Source organism: Notamacropus eugenii, chromosome 4 (genome assembly GCF_028372415.1).
Source record: "Notamacropus eugenii isolate mMacEug1 chromosome 4, mMacEug1.pri_v2, whole genome shotgun sequence".
Lineage (NCBI taxonomy): Eukaryota > Metazoa > Chordata > Mammalia > Diprotodontia > Macropodidae > Notamacropus > Notamacropus eugenii.
The window spans coordinates 323,546,558-323,563,739 of record NC_092875.1 but is presented as its reverse complement, the minus strand read 5'-3'; the positions used below and the strand labels follow the sequence as shown (position 1 = coordinate 323,563,739).

Genomic DNA, 17,182 nt, shown 5'->3' with positions numbered 1-17,182 from the left:
CTTGAGGGCAGAGACTTTCACTCGGATGATCAAAAACCATTTATTAATAAGTCTTTACTATGTTCCAGATACTATGCTAAATGCTAGAAATACAAAGAAAAGCAAAACCATAGTCCTTGTCCTCCAGGAGCTGACATTTTAATGGAAAAATCAACACATGAATGACTAGTTATATACAAGATATATAGTATAAATAGGATCTAAAGCCACAGGGGAAGCACATGGGAGGGGTGATGATGGGACCTCCTGCAGAGGACAGCATTTGAAAGAAGCCAGAGAAGTCTGGAAGTGAAGGTGAGGAGGGAAAATATTTCAGGCATGGGGGACAGTCAGTGAAAGGGCAGAGAGATGTGAGATGGAATACTGTGGGTGAGGAACAGCAAGAACAAGATTGTCTCTGGATTACAGAGTATATGATAAAGCATCAGAAAAATGGAAAGTAGGAAGGGGTCAGAGCTTTAAAAGTCAAACAGCATTCTATATTTGGTCCCAGAAATGACAAGGAGCCACTAGAGTTTAGTGAGTAGAGTAAGTGACAAGATCAGGTCTACACTTTCGAAGAATCCCTTTGACATCTGATTGGAGAATGGAAGGCTGCACCACAGTGGCAGCTGTGTGTTTATGAAAGGGGTAGGAGAGTGGACATGTATGGGAGATATGAAGTTATAAATGACCAGACTTGACAACAGCTTGGCTATGGGTCTAAGTATGAGTGAGAAGGTGAGTATTAGACCAAGATTATAAGCCTTGGTGACTAGACAGTGATTTCCTCAAAAGTAAAAGCAAAGTACTGGCCTTGAAATCAGGAAGACTCATTTTCCTGAATTCAAATCTGGTTTCAGACACTTACTGTGTGACCCTGGGCAAGTCACTTAACCATATTTGCCTCAGTTTCCTCATCAGTAAAATGAACAGAAAAGGATATCACTGGAAACCCCAAATGAGGTCAGGAAGAATCAGCCATGACTGAAATGACTAAACAAAAAACAACAAAAAGGAAAGTTGGGAAAAGAGAAGGTTTTGGGAAATATAATGAATTCAGTTTGAAATGTCTATGGGATATCCAATTTAATATGTCCAGAAAGTCATTGATGGTACAAGAGTGCAAATCAGGAGAGTGATGAGGGCTACATGTATACATCTGGAAGTCATCTATGTAGAGAGGATAAGTGAACTCACAGGAGATAATGAGATCACTAAATTAGATGGGTGAGCAAAAAGAAGAAAAAAGAGTGATAAGACAGTCACAAACACCTAAAGGAGGGCATACCTAGAAGAATGTGACTAACGTCATCTTAGCACAGAGGTCAAGAAGGATAAACAATGATAAAAGGACATTAGATTTGACAATTAAATGATCATTACTAGTAACTTTGGAGAAAACAGTTTAATTTGAATGATAAAGTCAGAACCCAGATTGTAGAGGGTTGAGAAAACAGTGAGAGAGGAGAAGTGGAGGCACCTAATGTAGACATAATGTAGGTGACTTTTTCAAGGAGGTTAGCCAAGAAGGAAAGGAGAGGTACAAGGTGACAGCTATTGAGGATGGTCAGATCAAGGGAGGAAAAATGGGAATTGTTACAGGTTGTACAGAAAAAGAAAGATAAGGAAAAAAAAGAAAGTATATAAGGGGTTTGAAGATGAGACAGACAGAGAGAGAGAGAGAGAGGGAGAGAGAGATGGTATCAGAAAGAAGGCAATCAGCTAGAGAATTAAGGAGGGATGAGATCAAGGGTACATATTGAGGGTGTTGTCTTGGCAGGAAAGCATATCTCTTCATATGTGACAGTGATCAAAGAGAAGTTACTAAAGGAAGATAGTGAGTGATGTGAGATGAGGAGGAAAGGAGATGGGAGCTTTCAGTGAATGATCTAAATTTTAATGTGATAATGAAGTCTTCAGCTGAGAGAGAGGGGAGAGGGAGAAAATTCTGAAAGGATGAAAAGATTTGGAATAGATATTATGGTCAGTGGAATAAAAAAAATCAGTTGAAGCAGAAAATGATTGTCTTGTAGTAAGGGTATAGGAGAAAATCATGAAGTATATGTTAGTTCTTAAAGGCCAAATGTCCCAAATGCAACTCCTTGACAAAGAGGTTGGGAAACAAACACAATGACTCAATCACTGCTGTATTCCTGAGTACTGTCAAAGCAGGATAGTTTTTACAATCCTTTTCTAGACAGTACTCCTCTAAAAAGAGAATTCAATCCATAGTTATTAAGAACCTACTATATGCAAGGCACAGTGCCAAACTCTATAGGAAATAAAAAATTTATAAGATGCTATCCCTGAACTCAAGGGGGAGTGGGGAGGAAGAGATATGATACATATTCAAATAACTACCAAATAAAATAATGTCAGGCTTGCAGGGAAATTTGTTATGCAAGATTTTATATGGGTTTTTTTTAGATGATCATTTTTGTCTGTTCATATCATAAAAACTTATTAATTTGCCATTTTCTGGTACAATCACTTATTTTACATAATTTGATACTGAATTCACAAGACATAAAAGCAAGCACTCTGACATACAAAGAAGGGCCTGATGTACAGGTTTTTAGATCTGTTTTTCTGAAAGGAAAACAACTTTTGAGGGCTCAATAATCATTTAAGTCAAGCACATGTATCATTCACTTTCAGAGGAAAAAGTCAGCACCCTGAACTTCAGAGAAAATTCAAAGAAATAATAATCAACAGACAGGGCTTCCAACTGTCTGACCACAATCAATACATACATAGTTACTAGAGAGAGAAGCACCAACATCTGGGTTTTCAAAGCTGGGGGGCTCCTCAGAGGTTGTCCAGAGTCTCATCTGGCTAAACAAACACTTCCAATGAGTAAGCCCCAAAGCAAAACCTCACCTCAGAGTATTCATACACTTTTCAGAGCCAGAGGGCATCACAACCCTTGAGAACCAGTGCATTAGAAATTAACAAAAGGTGTGGGCCTCCCCTAATCAAGCTGGTACGGAAGATCTTTAACTCTCTGATTGGCATTACACATGATTTTGACACATATTCTTTAATTCTTCATCATAAAACCATGTAAGTGAAACTTTTGGCAAAACATGTCTTTTCTTTTTAAAATTATCATATTTATTTATGTTTTAATATTCATTTGTTAATTCTGAGTTCCAAATTCTCTCCCCTCTCCAAATCCTCCCCCCACCCACTGAGAAGGTAAGCAATATGATACCCATTATACATGTGAAGCCTGACTATACATATTGTAACATGCTTTGTTTTTCTTAACTTTTCAATGGACAGGAGAGGATGAGGGAGAGAATTTGGAAATGAAAGGAAAATAAAATTGAAAAGAAAAGTAAAATAATGTCAGGCTAAAACAGTTTATTGTAGGTATGTAAGATGGATGCAAATACATTGTTTTATGAGGCCAGAGGAGGGAAAAGGTCATAACCAACTAGTGGGATCAGGGAACATGAACCTGGATAAGGCAGCATTTGAGCTGAATTTTAAAGAATGGGTGGAAAATTAAGAGGTGAAGTGGGAAAGGGAGGGTATCTGGTATGAAGGATGTTAAGAATAAATCTACATAAGTGAGAAAATGATGACAATATGTGGGGGACAATGAATTGTCTAGCATGGTTGGAGAAATCAATGAAGACTGTAATAAGTGCCCACGATGAGTTAGGCAGTGGGGAGAGATACAAAGAAAAAAAATGAAATAGTCTTGTTCTCAAGGAGTTTAAATTCTATTAGAGGAAAATAAAATGTGCAAAAAATGCAAAAAATAAATACAAGGAAATTTTGGGGGAGTAAGGGATTTGCATCTGAGAGAATGAGAAGAGGACTTTTTGAGTTTTAAAGGAAACTAGGGTTTCTGAGAGGAAGAAGTGAAGAGGGCATGTGTGCCAAGTTTGGGGGGAACAGCCTGTGCAAGGGCATAGAGACAGGAGATGCAATGATGCATGAGGTACAGAACAGTACAATTTTGTTAGACCACAGCATGTGGAGAGGAGTAACGTTTAATAAAGCAGTAGAGATAGGTTGGGGCCCAGTTGTAGAGGATGTTAAATACAAAACAAAGGGAGTATATGGAATTCTTTGATCAAGGGAGTGACATGGTTAGGCCTATGCTTTACTAATATCACTTTGGCAGCCTTGTGAAGGATGAATTAGAAAAGGGTGGCACTTGAGGTAAGGAGACCTATTAGAAAGCTGCTGCAGTGGTCCAGTGAGAGGAGATGAGAATCATCACTAGGGTGATGATTGTGTGAGGAGAAAGAAAGAGTCTGATGGACACATGTTGTGAAGGTAGAATTATTGATATTTGGTAAGTGACTAGGTTCGTGTTGTGTGTGTATGATTATAAGGTTGGAAAGAAAGGTAGAGTGCTATGAAATTGAGGAGGGTATTGAATGTGAGAAAAAGGAGTCTGAAGTTCAGTTGGTAGGGAATAGGAAGACACAACATTTCTGAAGAGAAGAAAGATCTGAGCAGATCTCTGCATAAGGACAATTAGTCTGGCAATGGTATAAAATATGGATTAGAACAGGGAGGGAGAGGAAAAGGGACTATCCAGTAAGAAACTTGCAATAAGTAGTCCAGGAAAGTAGTTAAAGGCTTGTACAAATGTGGTAGTTAATGGGAAAAGAAAGGACTCCAAAGGAAGGAAACTACATAGGTTGAATCAACAGTACTTGGTAGTCAAATGGGTTGAAAGAGGTGAGGAAGAAAGTAGAGTCAAAGATAAGGCCAAGATTTTAAATTCAGAATTCTATGCTATATACATTTCCCTATACTTCTATATGTCAATTTCATCAATTGTCATAAAAAACCCTTCATTTAAATTTAATGAGCCACCAGCTGTTGTCAGTAATTAGATGCGTATAGCACACACACATATGTATAAGTATATATGCATGTGTAAGCGTGTGTGTATATATACATACGCACACATATATACATATACATGTATATGTTAGAGGTCTTGAAATTCTTTAGGTTGTTTCTTTGTGTTCAAAAGTTGACCAATAAGTATTCTTGTTCTGAATTGTTCTTTCAGGCATTATTTAGTGCGGCATGGAATTTTCATTTTAAAAGGTAAAACTGAATTTTCAAATATAATTTGTTTGTAGAAATTAATCAAATAAAGAAAGTAAAATTTTTAATCATATAGTAAAGGGAAAGATTACTAGTCCTTTGTATCTCAGTTGGGGGAACTAAAATGAAGGATCATTTATAAAGTATTTGCAGCATTGACTATAATCAACTATAATAATAAGATACTAGCTACAAAAAAATTCTTCTCGTTGAAACCACTTTTGTAATACTGCTTTTTAATAACCCTCATAATGGCCGAATTAAAGGACTCCAACTGAAATCATTCATCCCACATAAAACAAACATTGCTTTTTCTTCTTAGCTTTGTTTTACAAGTTACATTATTTCCAGATGATGCTTGAGGGGCCTATGGTTTCAAGAATTAGACACTTAAATAGACAGCTGCTTTCTATTTACCATATAAATCAAGGATAAATCAAAGAAAACTCTAAATTGTGGATTTGATTTGCTCCTATGATGGAATACAAACTGAGGCAGAAAGGGAAAAAAGGAGACAAAAACTTCATCAAGGTACTGGCAAAAATGTCATTTCATTAAAAGGAAAGCAATTTGGTGACACTGTAGGACATGAAGTTTTTAAACATTGGCTCTGCACAGTAGGTAAGAAATTTTTCACTGAAAGGGTAAGAAGCCAAGAAAAATAAGCTTCTGATCAGTGTTTCTCACAAATCCATCACACACTGCTACTGAATTTAATATCCATGGCTTATTTTGTCTGTATTCTTTAAACTTGACTTGGAAAGTTAATTAATCATTGCCAGACTTCAATGCAGAAACATCCTATTTCCTTGTATAAGCTGGAGGAAAGAACATAAAAGTTCTTTCAGCATTTTTAAAGATAATTAAAAAGAAAAATCTTGAAGAGGGTCTAAGTCATCTCTGTAGTTGATAGGATTGATCAACTTCCAGCCCATGTAGGAAAGAGAAGGAAATTATTTTTCCTGACCTTACATTACATAAAATGTTTAACTAACAAGATAAATGTTTCCAACAAATGTACTAACATAGGTGTGTGTCTCCAAATGAGTATTTTATATACTTAGTCTTCAGTACCAGTTTACAAGTAAACCAAGAAAATCAGTCTTAGAGACACATCTTATTTTTGGCACCTTCCCCACCTCGTCCACCTTAGATTTGAATCCATGTTACTTCTGGCTATTTAAAAAAAAAATCAAATTCACTCAAAGGACAAAACTTTGCCACCTCTGAAGATATTCAATCTTTAAATTTTGTAACTGGTCCTGAATCTGCAGATTTGTCTCTCATTACTTCTCTTTCATGTTGCCTTGTGCTTCAGTAGAATTAGGTTAACCACTGTTCCCCAATGTGCCTTCAGTTTTCCCACTTTTGTACCTTTATTGTTGCTGATTCCTTTATCTAGAATGAACTCCCCATAATATCTAGGTGTCAAGAATCTTCCAAGGTACAGTTCAAATGCTGTTTTTCCATGAAGACATAATACTTTCAGATAGAAACAAACTCTCTTTCCTCTGAACTCCTATTTAACTTGTTTGTAGGTAGAAACAGCATGGCATATTGGGTAGATGGTCATCCTTGGGGCCAGGAAAAAATGCGTTCAAGATCCACTTCTGAACATATATTGGCTGTGTGACTCACTGCAAAGAAGCTGCAGATCTTAACTGTTGGAGGGAGTTTCCTCAGTAGAAATTCCCAATCCCAATGAAATAAAAGGCTCAGATCAGATCCTTTGTATTTATCAAGTTCTAATCTGTACTATATTTATCTATTTAATTTTCCTATCTATGTCTATTAGACTGTATGCTCCTTCTGGGCAGGGATTATGTCTCATTCATTACTCCCCATTAAATGCGCAAAGCTGATTTACCTGAGGGTATCTTAAAAGTATTAAAAAAGGAATAAGCTCTATCAGTAATTCCAAAAGATAAATTACTTTTAAAAAATTTTAAGTCAAGATAGTATCTTTGGAAAAAATATATTACCTGATGGTAACTGCTTTGATGGAGACAACACAAAGGTCAATATACAGAGTTAAGTAAACATGTCTAAAAACATATATGTGATTATATTTTTTCTTTACATATTTCAAAAGACGAATTAGACTTCTGCTAATTCACTGTTAAGACTTCAAAGATGTTTAGATCAACCTTCAAATGGCTGATTAAAACTAAGAGAGATAAAAAAGTAATGATGTGTAAGTGTTATTCATTTTAACACTAACTAAAAAGGAAGTGATTATAAGAAACAAATAACTGAAGGAATTTTCTGAAGACTTTTGTCCACCCTAAGAAAAAACTCAAAAAATTTAAATTATAGAGTATTTATGAGATTTTATGGATGAACTTCAAGGGTTAAGAGGGGGGGAAAATTGGAAGAGTCAATGAAAAAAGGTGAAGTTAAATACCTTTCTTTTCATAGGATAAGGCTGAAGAAGACAAAAGCATAATAATAAAGGGGGATTAACAGGCTACTAACTGGAAAAACTTAGTAGGAAAAAAGGAATATTCACCTTTTGTCCCCAAAGTCTTACTGCAATGCTTCATTATGGTGTGGATGTAACCCTGGGTCCTCTATCATGAGAGATTACAATGGAACACCAGTTCTGGTAGATTCTGCCACAGCCCTGGTGAAAGAATTAGTCTGTTTTCTGAGAACACAGTTCTGCGAGTAGACACAGCTGGCTGAATGGGGACTCAGCTGGGTAACTCAACTCCTCCTCTACGGTCTGCCTCCCTCCTCCTCTTCCTTCTCCTCTCCAAAGGAAGGTAAATTTGGATGGCCAAAGGATGCCCAGTTGACTTGGGTTTTACTGGCTTCCTTCCCCCCCCTCCAGTCCCAAAACTTAAAACTTACTGCACTCTGAAGCTGGAACACCAATGGGGCCCTGCCTAAGGGCTCCTCTGGACCCTCCTAGCTTTAGTGATTATCCATAGTAACTGTTGCTGTTTCCCTCCCAGCCTGATGTCTTTCTTTTTCCTGGCCTCATTAAAAGGGCTATGCCCTGGCTACTTCTTAAACAAGCCTGTTTAATGAATGGGCATTGCCTCATCCTAAATGAGTACCTGACAGGTCTTGGCCTAAAGGGCCCAAGGTCTCCCAGTGCATCCTGGGTCATCTCCAGTCATCCTGATGAATACCTGGTCACTGGATTCAGATGGCTCTGGAGAAGTGAAGCTGGTGACCTGCACAGCCCTCCCTCACTCAAAACAAAATCATCTCACATAAAAGAGGGAAAAAAAGAGCTTTTACAATGGAGGGGAAGAGGGGGGAGATGAAAAGAAATAAGTGAGCCTTACTCTCATGGGATTTGGTTTAAGAAGGAATAACACACTCAAGTGGATATGGAAATCTATTTTACCCTGCAGGAAGGCAAGGGGGAAGGGGATAGGAGAGGGAAGAAAATAGAGGGGACAGTAAATTAGGGAAAGGGATAATCAGAAGCAAACACAATTATGGGAGGACAGGTCAAGGGAGAGAATGGAATAAACTGAAGGCAGGATAGGACAGAGGGAAATGTGGTTAGTCTTTTACAACATAACTATTATGGAAGTGCTTTGCATTTTTATACATGTATGACCTACAATGAATTGCTTATTTTCTCACAGGGTGGGAGGGAGGGAGAGAATATGGAACTCAAAGCTTTAAGATGAATGTTAAAAACTGTTTTAGCATGCAGCTGGAAATTAAGATATACAGGCAATGGAGTATAGAAATCTATTTTGCCCTACAGGAAAATAGAGGGGAAGGGGGATGGAAGAAGGGTGGGTAATAGAAGGGAGGGCAGACTGGAGGATGGGGTGCATGCTGTCCTGGGGTGGGGTGCAGGGAGAGATGGGGGAAAAATTTTGAATTCAAATTCTTGTGGAAGTGAATGTGGAGAATTGGAAAATAAATTATATATTTAAAAAAGTAATCAATACCACTTTTAGACAATCAATAAATTTCTATTTGACTATAGGTACTCTAAAACTGAGATGCTAGTCCAGTGATCAACTAGTGGACATATTGCAGGAGGTACTGGACCACTGTAGTAGGAATAAGTAACTGCAAAAAAAGACTATCATGAAAAGAACTGCAGCTTGTGCACCAACAGTGGTTCCTGAGAATAATGTGTTAGAGAAATTCTATGAAAAACCTATTAAGATCCTCCAGATCCAATCAAGTCATTAGTGACTTCAATGTAAAGCATGAAAAAAGTGAACATGGAAAAAAGACATATGGGAAATTATTGTTCAGAAGAAAAGACACCAAAGATTTGTACTGGAAACTTCCTATTTCTATATTATGAACACTTTCTTCAAAAAAGGAATTAACAGACATTGGATATAGAAAACACCAAAAAGAACACAACTGGCTTCATTTTGACAGGAAAAGACTTGTTATTGATGTGTTATTTCTGAGTCAGCTGTCTGTATATAGTCAGACCATCAACTCATCAAAGCTAAGATCAAAATGTGCAAAAAACAAACAAGAACGATAATTATGAGAAAAAAATATGTTCAATTAAACTGATTTAACTGTGAATTATTTATATAAATTATTGAAAATTTTAAAAATGGGAAATGGATAATAGAAATTTCATCGATACTGACTATAATAATTCCATCCAGAAGTTAACCAATGTAAATTAATTGTCATGAGATCAAAAGAATCCAGTAAGCACTATAAACAGAGAATAACTAATAGGCATTTGGATAGTGTAGCGGATAGAGAGTGCTAGACTTATAGTGGAAACAAGTCACTTAATCTTTCTAGCCTCAGTTTTCTCATCTGTAAACTAGAAATAATAATAGCATGTACACACTTTGCAAACTTTAATGTGTTATAAACAAAACCAATGCAGCCAAGATTACAAGGAAAGCAAGAAAGTGGGGGAAAGTTTTAACAGCAAGTTTCTGTTAAAAGGCCTCATTTCTCAAATATATAGAGAATGGAGTAAAATTTATAAAAATAAGAGTCATTCTTCAATTGATAAGTTTTCAAAGACTATGAACAGGCAGTTTTCAGAAGAAGAAATCAAAGCTATCTACAATCTATGAAAAATGTTCTAAATCACTATTGATTAGAGAAATGTAAATTTAAACAACTTTGAGGCATCTCACATATATCACATTGGCTAACATGTCAGAAAAGGAAAATGACAACTAGGGGATATAGAATCGGGACACTGATGCCCTGGTGGTGGAGTTATGAACTGGTCCAGTCATTCTGGAGACTAATTTGGAACTATACCCAAAGGGCAACCAAACTGTGTGTATCTTTAGTACTAGGTCCATATTCCAAAGATATCAAAGAAAAAGGAAAAGGACTATTTGTACAAAAATACTTATAGCAGCTCTTTTTGTGGTGACAAAGAATTAGAAATTATGGGGATGGTCATCAATTGGGGAATAGCTGAATAAGTTGTGGTATATGATTGTGATGGAATACTCCTGTGCAAGATGATCTCAAAAAAACCCTGGATAGACTTATATGAAGTGAGGAGAAACAGGACAACACTGTACACGGTAACAGTATCATTATAATGATAATCAACTGCGTAAAAGACTTAGCTACTCTGATCAACATAATGATAAAAGACCATTCCAAAGGGCTCATGATTTCCTCAGAGAGAAAACTGATAAACTGAGTGCAGATTAAAATATAATTTTTTTGCTTTATGTTTTACATGATTTCACACATGTAATTGATAGTACATTGCTTGCCTTCTCAAGGGTGGGGAAGGGACTGGAGAGAGGGAGAGACTTCAGAACTCAAAATTGAAAAAAAAATGAATGTTAAAACTAAATGATGAATTTTTTTAAAAGATAAAAACCAAACCAAACTTTATTTATTATGTAAGTGATAGGTATCATCATCAGAAAAGAGCTGTCAATGTCAATAACAGGTTAGAATATAAAATTTATCTATAAAATCTAATGAAGAATGGTAATGGATGATTACAAATGATACCCTCTCATAGAGCAGAGAGAAATGCTGGTGGGTAAAACCATTCTAAAAAAATATTGATGACATCTAATGAAGTAAAGTTACCCTAAGAGCATCCAAGAAGAAAGAGCATAAATAGAAGAAAACTCGAAAAGATCTGCAGAAACCATTTCCATAAACTATTTCTCCATTAATGAGAATGGAACTACCACATTGGACCTAAACATCAGAGTTCCTGAGGTGCTTAGAGAAGAAGTAGAAATAGCACTAAAGTGAACAAAGATAGGAAAAGCAGTCAGATTGAACCAAGTATATATACAGAAAAAATGTGGCTAGAGATGATACAATATTGAGGGAATGATATACAATGTACATGATGGAAGGTAAGAAAAATCTTTATGAGAGTTATTACAAATAAAGGATATCTTCAATGAGGATATGAGCAGGGAAAAAGTAGACTTTTGCAAGACTGGAGACATCTAGGTGGCACCATAGTGTTTAGAGTGCAGCGCCTGGAGCCAGGAAGACTCATCTTCCTGAGTTCAAAGCTGACCTCAGACATTTACTAGCTGTGTGACCCTGGGCAAGTCACTTACCCGACTGGCCTCAGTTTCCTCATCTGTAAAATGAGTTAGGGAGGGAAATAGCAAACATCCCAGTATCTTTGCCAAGAAAACCCCAAATGGGGTCATGAAGAGTGGGAAATGACTGAAATGACTAAACAACAGCAACAAATCAAGAATGGGTCACATCTTTACCATTTTACAATTCCCTAAAAGATGCAGACAGCATAAGATCACATTATGCTTACTGCTTATTGACTAAGAGAAAGCATTTAAATTGGGAGAAAAAAATGCTGCTATATAGAATCTTTTAAAGTAAAGTGTACTCCCATTCATACCTCAAGATTATTTAGGATCCCCTGGAAGATGTAACAATAGAAATAAGCCCTGTTCAACAATCCTCTAGAAGAAACATTAGGTGAGGCATAAAACAGGAAGATGTATGTTCCCCAAAAGCATCTGCCACTAGAATGGAGGTGATTCAGTATATAGTACAGGGCAGGGAGATTCTCTGGTGAGGCCTATTTAATGCTCCTGTTTGTGGATGAGTCCCCTGAAAGAAATCTGTAATAACTCAAAGGAATTTAGTCTGCTACTCCACACAGGAAAACACCAAGTGGATGAAGAATGTTCTATTATGCAGACTACAATATGCATTTGGGTAGAGACCATCCTACAGTATCTACTCTAGGGACAGTAGATATTGACAACAAGCTCTGCCCAGAGTAGAAGAAGAGGAGAAGAGTGGGTTGGAATGCCTTCAGGAAAAACACTTTTTTTGACCCTAAGATTCCGATAATAATTATTAACATTTTACTGCTGGGAAGCATTATTGTGAAACATTACTTCCCCTAAAGAACTAAAGATAAGCATCCCACAGAGGAAAGTGGAGGGAAACAAGGTAAATGTGAGCATATTACAACATATAGCCAATGAAGAATTCTCAAGAAAAGGAATATGAAGGAACTGTGTAACCAGAAGAGAAAATGTGATGGTCATGTGGAAAGAGCAAAGGATGACAGGTGGCCAGGAGAGTGCTCCAATGGTACCCATACTATGCTCAGAGGATTCAAGGGAGGTTGTTAACATGCCATGAGGTTCTGGGCATGGAGATAGCTTGTGATGGGCAATTCTCTAGGAAATACCCAAATTACTAAGATAACAAATATCATTAAATATTGGGTTTGAAGGGTTATTATTTGGAGTTAGCAGTAATTTAGTTCTTTTCATATGGAATCATATTTTGTACCATATAGAATTTTAAAGATTTGGTCTCTGCTCTTTTGGAACTTTACAGTCAAAGGTAACACTCTCAAAGTAGGTTTAACTAGAAATTGAACAGTTTCTCCATGTGTTAGACTAAAAAGATTTTCACACTGATACTGAATATGGAAGAAGTAGTGTTGTTCTTAATTTAGTCTAGATTCTACTGGGTCTAGAAAAGTTAGTGTGACAGAGATACATTTCATAAAAATCTTTCAGAGGTCATGACTTAAGTGATTTACTGTGGCCAGAAACTGCAACAGCTCTAGGATCAGGGATTGTTCTTTTGGGGACTTGGTTTTCCTTTTCCTTCCTTTCCTCTTCTCTAGAGCTGGAGGTGTATAGCTGGGTGAGCTAGACCATCTTGTAAGGTACATATTTCCTCTTCAATATGCAGATCTCATTGATTTCTTTTTATTAAACTGAGAAATGACTGCAGTTTCTGTATTTATTAAAAGAATTACCTCCATTACGGTGGCAAATGCCTTTGGCAAACATACACCTTCTTGTCTTATGCCTTGCCTAATGTTTTATTCTCAGAGGGTTATTGCTGTTATTACATCTTTTGTTATTACATTTTCCACGGAATCCTGAATGATCTTGAAGTATTTACTTTGCTGTAAAAGATCCTATAAAACAGCGTTAGAAACTGGACTTGTGATTTTCATTGGCAGAGTGAAATACCATCTACCAATGCAGTTTGGCACCATTTCAATAACATACGGCATCAACCAAAATCTTACCTCCTTCAAGAAGCTTTTCCCCAAAATTTCTAATTCTCCCTCCTTCTTTATGGATTATCTCCAGTTTACCCTGTATATATCTTGTTTATACATAGTTGTTTACATGTTGTTTTCCCCATGAGACTGTGAGTTCCTTGGCAGCAGGGTCTGATTTTTGACCTTTCTTTATGGCCAGCACTTAGCCCCAGTGCCTGACACGTAGTAGGTACTGAAAAAATGTTTGCTGACTTTTAACCACACAGAACTCTGGGGAAAAATATCTTATCTCATCCAATTTTTAAAAAGAGCATGTTGAGAATATGCATTCAAAAATGAAATCCCCTTATGCAGTCTTTGAGTACTGGAATTTATCAATAAGACACTTCATCATTACTGAAGAAGCCAAAATTTCAGTGCTTTTTAAATGCTGGGTTTCCTCTAAGATGGTTAATAAGATCAGAGAAATATACAAGCGATTCTTAGTGAGGCTTCTAAGCTATTGTCACTAGCCCTGAGCTAAAGTTGATGATGTCCCTCTTTGAGGAGATGCTGCAGAATTCAAGTACATAGACTTAAGTGTCTCCCATCTACAATTTGCTACTATCAAAATGGGATGGCTGAATGGAATTTTAAATATTATCTCCAGAAAGCAGATGCTCTAAGACTTCCATCCACACTTCACAAAACTTTTGTCCTTTTGTTTTTGACCCAGAAAAAGCAGTCAGTTTTAATATGGTAAAATTATGTCATTTAATTCAAGCATCTGCCAGAAATTTAACTTAATCCGCTGTCCTTTAATTAATAATTACCTCTGGAATTTTCAGTGTTACAAGTGCCCCATTTCTCAGTTGACTAGAGAAACCAAGTGGTTTCATGGCTCCCTGAAAGGGTAATGAATGCAGATGATGCACCTTCAGGATTTTAGTTTACTGAAGAATTAAACAAAAGAATGAAAGGCAGAAATGGATAAAGTCTGGTATTTATCTGTGAAAACACAGGAACACTACAATGCTCCAAATAATTATAAGTGAAAAGAGAGTAAACACAACATTATCAGGCAAACAAAAGAGGAATTCCAATTTGATACTTTCTTCCCAGCTCCACGGCCTTATTTCCACCAAGAGTCTGTAGCTTGTCATAATAGAATTATGAAGATCTGTCTTATAACCAAGTCATTGCAGGTACAGAATGAACTGAGAGATTACACTGGTCTGAAAGAACAGCTTAGTATATGTGATGCAACTGCTGAATTCCTACAGAAAACCTCAAAAAGTTTCCATGATTCACAGGAGAAAGGAGACACATTGGAACCATAAACATAACATCTCAATGGGGTGACACACTATTACCAAAATAAAACAACAAAGGAAAACTGGGTCTAGTCAAGTTATAGATGTACACAGCAAACTTTGTTTATCAGCAGCCAGCATCCAGACTGAGTGTTGTTCCCACAGTCTCGTATCAGCACTGCCCTAAGACCCAGAAATACAATATAAACCACAGGAAACGGGCAAAATAACCTTCACATTGCCTAGCATGCATGAACATTTCAAATGAAGACTTTACACACCTGTTTTACAAAATTACTAAAGAGCAACTAGTTATGAGTTGTCTTTTTAGTGTTCTCAGATCACTAGTTCCCAACAGAATATGATGGGCTTTGTCTGCAGGACATTCCTGGATGTTGGATATTAAGAATCCTCCCTTATCAGGGTTAGAACCAAGGACAGAAAAAAAAAATTTCCCTCCTTTTGGGGAAAATCTTTCATGAGTTTCAGGCTAAACATAACTTCCTTCATATAAACAAGGCTCTGCATAGGGAACTAGATCTTGGGGACAGGACCTCAACTTTTGATCTCAGAAACTCTAATCTCAAGGCCTACCATAGGTCTTCTACCATTATCCCTAAAGTTCTATTTTTAATGATTATGCTTTATTCTTCTTCATCTTCAATAATTAATTTTATTTTAAGGTCCTTTAGGTCCCTCTAAACAACTTCTGTTCTCCCCAACCAATAAGTTTTTGCTGTTCAGTAGTTTCAGTTGTGTCTGACACTTTGTGACCCCATTTAAGGTTTTCTAAGCAAAGATACTGGAGTGATTTGCCATTTCCTTCTCCAATCAAGAAGACCTTTCAACTCTTTCACAGGTCTTATCTTTCTTATCCTTAAGTGAATCTCTGAGACCTTGGGTTGTCTTACGTTCACCCATCCCTTTAATCCATCATCCTCTGGGTACATAATCTTTTTTTTTTCACCATGGGCCCTGCTATGCCAACTTCTGGTTAACAAAATTGTCAGAATGTCTTTGCTCTGATAGCTATGAAAACCAGTAAAAGGAGCATTTATACATGTGTTTTGCTCAAGAGAAAGGAATTTGATGATTATATTTTCTATTATCAACTAAAGATAAAGTATTTTAAATGGAGATATGTGCCTTCTCTTATAAAATATCATTATATTTGGAATTTCAAGATAAATTTCCAGGGAACCTTGTATCAGTCACAGATACAGTCCAACTACTTGTGGTCTTCTTGGACATCTCTGTATCAGCCCTGGGTCCAAGCATCTGGCCACTGTCTTTGTCTCAGGGGGTTTTCTTACAGTATGTTCCTGGATCAGACCCATTTTCAGTTGCCCATTCCTGCCTTGTCTGGACTTTTCCAAGGTGTTCCTTTAATAGCTTCTATTGTCTCAGGCCTCCTATATGTTACAGGACTCAGACTGTCACAAGGCTGGACACTGAGGGAGGGCCCCAAATAGTTTAATCATTTGTCTCCCTCATTGGACCACTGATAATCTGCTTGAACTCAATCCTCAATGCTAAGCATACTCCCACTCTGTCATATTCTCTATACCTCCCTATTTAATAAACTCCAGTGATACCTTTTAACTTCCAGGAGTCTCTCCCCACTCCAATTCATTATCGAGTTGGTTGCCAATATGATCTTCTTAAAATACAAATCTGACCATATTCCCCCCCCCAACCAACTCCAGTGGCTCCCAATTACCTCCAGGATCAAATATAAATTCCTCTGTTTGGTTTTTAAGGCCCTTTACAACCCAGCCCCTTCCAACCTTCCCAGTGTTCTTATGCATTACTCCTCTCCACATACTCTGGCCTTCCTGTTGTTACTTACTAAGTACATTCCAATTCCTGACTCTACCTGCTCACTGACTGTCCCCCATGCCTAGAAGGTTCTTCCTCCTCTCCTCAGACACCAGGCTCAGCACCAGTCCCATCCTCTGTAAGGAGCCTTTGCCCCTATCCCTTCCCTGCCCTCTTTCATATACATGGCTATTTGCAAGCCGGGGCTCTTTTTGCTTTCTCTCTATGCCCCGGGGCTCAGCACAGTGGAGGCACTTAAGTACTTGTTGACTGACTGTTACACCAAGTCTAAGGAACTTGATATAAACAATTAGCATTTCAACCTTGCAAATGAATATATATTTCATAGTCCAAAGGAAATTAAGCCAGACCTAAAATAAATAAGACAGCAGACAAAAGGCAGTTTCAATATCACATGAAAATATGATCAACTTAAACTAGGGATTCTTAACCTTTTTTGTTCCAAGGATCTCTCTAGCAGGCTGGGAAAGCCTGTGAATCAGAATAATGTTTTTAAATACATTAAATGAAATAC

The 17,182-nt window shown here is 37.1% G+C and overlaps 1 protein-coding gene across 2 annotated transcripts in view; it reads right to left on the bottom strand.

Annotated features, from left to right (window-relative positions):
* DYM (dymeclin) overlaps positions 1-17,182 on the bottom strand; it is a 601,776-nt gene that overhangs the window by 167,970 nt on the left and 416,624 nt on the right. The gene's annotated exons all lie outside the window — the stretch shown is intronic.